Raw genomic sequence first — 3,369 nt, forward strand, 5'->3', positions numbered from 1 at the left:
TAGCTGCGTTTTGAACCTTGTGTTTGCGGTTAGTAGGAATCTTATTTTTTTCTTTACCCTTCTTCATCAAAAAACTTTTAGAAGTTGAAGGTCTAGACTTATTTTTGGAGGACGATCCTCGTAGTAATTTCTTGGAGATAGCAACATTTGCTTCTCCTATTTGTCCCTTGTTTGTTAAGAGGGATTGATAAGTTTGTAGCTCATTGAGAAGAGCAGTCAAGTTATATTCTATTTTGTTCATTACAACATTTGTGCAGAACTGGAAGAAGCTCTTCGGAAGAGACATCATTATAAAACTAACTTGACTCTTCTCATCAATGACAACTTTATTTTCTTCTGCCACATTGAAATGGACAATCATGTCCAGGACATGTTCTCTAACTGAGGTCCCTTCTTTCATTACGACAGTTGTAAATGTGATTTATGGCTTCATGTCTAAGGGAGAAGGACGGTTGTCCAAACATCTCTTTTTGAGATTTCATAATCTCTTTAGCAGTACCCATAACATCGTGTTTCTTAGCCAAAACATCAGATATGCTGGCTAGAATGTACACTCGGGCTTTGTCATTTGCCTTTATCCATCTGCCATACACATCCCGAACTGTTCGGTTTGCATTTGAGTTGGGGTTTGGAGGATATTCCTCAGTTAAAAAAAACCTTAAATCATCAATTACCAGTATTGTGTTTAGGTTTGATTTCCAAGTTGCGTAATTCTCGCCGTTTAATTTCTCAGAAGCGAGTAATTGAACTATTGAGTTTGTCATGTTGTGTGATACAAAGAAAATTCTATTAGTGATTTGACTTAATCCTATTTAATCCAATCAGTTTTAGCAAATGTAATAATGTATCAAAAAATTATTATTTTGCAACGATACTTTAGTGAGTTAGAGAAACTGCTACCGAGGGGCAGTCAATCACTCATTCACTAAACCAAGACATTCTTGACTTTAAACACTAATCCCAGAATAACTCCTATAGTGTTTTTAGTTATCGCTATTTTGGTCAAGAATATACTAACTCTTACTAATTCTTCGTAAGTGTGACCCGCCATTTTCAGACCTTAGAGATTGGTCCCAACAATGCTATCGAATGAAAAAGCCAAAGTTGGGAACGAACCTAAGAAATCCTATCCATTTTTGAAGTTTGTGTTGTTTCGACTCCCATGTTACGACCCTCCGAATGGGTAGTTGCTCTAGGGCAACATGCAGGTGGAACATGGGAATCTCACGGTGCAACCTAGTGGTGGAGACCATAGGAGGTGTTGATATACTTCCTTCTCCCACTAACTATAAAATACTTTATCTATTCACCTTGTTATTGACTCATACAAATACCTTCGAAATGGAGGACGATCCCAGGGCGACGCAAGACTGAGCATGAATCTCACGGTGTGAATTTTCCAGAGAGCGTAAAAGGAAAACGATGCATCTCATATATCTTTTTCCTCCAACTAAGTATTTTAGACGGTTGGGTATACTTATTACTTAGGTATATTCTGGCTAATTAAATATAACTTAAGTCTAGGTGATTTTTCTAAAACTTATATCACTTAAAACTGGGCTAACTAAGATTAAGTACTGGTCCGATCTCCAGATAGTAGGTGTTCTGTAAACCGTCAACTTAAGTACCTCCAGCCTTAGACAAGATCGTGCCATTTGAGCTTTCTCGTAACCGCAATTTTGTAAGACATCGACCTATTTTAACTATTAAAATTGATCGTGCTCGGTTCTTAACCCTAAATGAGCATGCACTTATCTTTATTATAGATTTTAACGTCTATCTCATTTTATGACGTTGAAAATAACCTATAACATGCATCTAGCAGGCTTTATATAACAATTACATAATCATCCATTCCATGCAATAATATAACAATTTATATCTATCACTCATGGAACTCTAAACATGCATACTATACATTATAACACTTATAACATACTTGGAATGCATGAAACATGGTTAGCCTATGGTGGGATTTTAAATCTATATGACATACTTTATGCATATACATTTTCTATTTAATTAAAACATACATTCATAATGCATGGTTAATTAAACACGCTAAAGTGGATTGATTTTGACATTTTAAAACAAATAATTAACTAAATTATTGCATTAATAATTAAAAATATCTTGAACCGCTCCCGAGGATCACTAACTGGGCGAACAAACCCTTAAAAACGTTGAACCGGATTTCAAAGGTAGAAAAAATACCCGAACTGCAAATTCCATCTTCTTCTTCGGTTAAGCTTGTTATCTCTTCCATTTTCGATCAATTACAACCTAAAATGGACTCTAATGACTCTATAAAAATTTCAGACCTTTCTTCATTCATTAAAATCCATACACATTAGGCTTATTACAATAATGGTATCAAATGGAAGAATAAAAGAATGCCAAATCCAAAACAATCCACTTTAGCAACCACAAAATTTCATTCATGAAATGGTACCCACCATAATCAAATTAATGTAAATAAAATGCCTAAAACTTCTCTGATACCAATTGAAGGTGTTAATATAACACATGCGGAAGCAATTTGGATCTTAGGCTCTTTTAAAACAATTATAGTAAATAACTAGCATGTTCATAAGTATTAAAACTTAATGAGTTTAAATACTAACCTTTTCTAGTTCAAATTCATTTTTCCTCACGAACCGGTTTCGAACCACCACTAGTAGGATTTTGTATATATGAAGAGAGTGTTTGTGAGAGGTTATTCTCAAGGTTTTTCACCAACAAGAAGACCTTTCATTTATTATGATCACTCTATTTATATAGTCATGTTTGCATGTTCATATATAGTCATGTTTGCATGTTCATGCAAATTTGAGATCACCAAATTTTGACACTCAAATGTTTGGGATTATGTGGGAAACATGCATGCTTGAGTTAACCAAATTTTGACACTAAAAATTCCACTCAAATTTGTGGGGTTTATTTGGCAAGCATGCAAGTTTGGTTAAACCAAATTTTGACACCTCAAAATTTCACTAACATGGATTTTTCCATTAAATAAAGTCAACTTTCTTCATTTTGATTCAACAAAATCAATTTGAATTATTAATTTCAAATTAAAGTAATATTAAATGATTAATTAAACTTTTAATTAATATTTAATATTAATTCAAATCATAATCCCAATTAATTCCGACACATATTTGATTCTCTCTTTTTGTTTAATTGGTAAATAAAACAAAAATGTGGTTAAATATATCGTATATATGTAGCGCATTATCCCTAATTTTATTTCGAACTCACTCGTCACATTGTTCTATGGTTTAGTCCAATATGAGCTAGCAGAGGAACCTAATGAACCAATAGATCATGGGCTCCAACGATCCAAGATTAACCGGTTAAACTCATTAA

This window comes from Cucurbita maxima, unplaced genomic scaffold (assembly GCF_002738345.1).
Source record: "Cucurbita maxima cultivar Rimu unplaced genomic scaffold, Cmax_1.0 Cma_Scf00842, whole genome shotgun sequence".
NCBI lineage: Eukaryota > Viridiplantae > Streptophyta > Magnoliopsida > Cucurbitales > Cucurbitaceae > Cucurbita > Cucurbita maxima.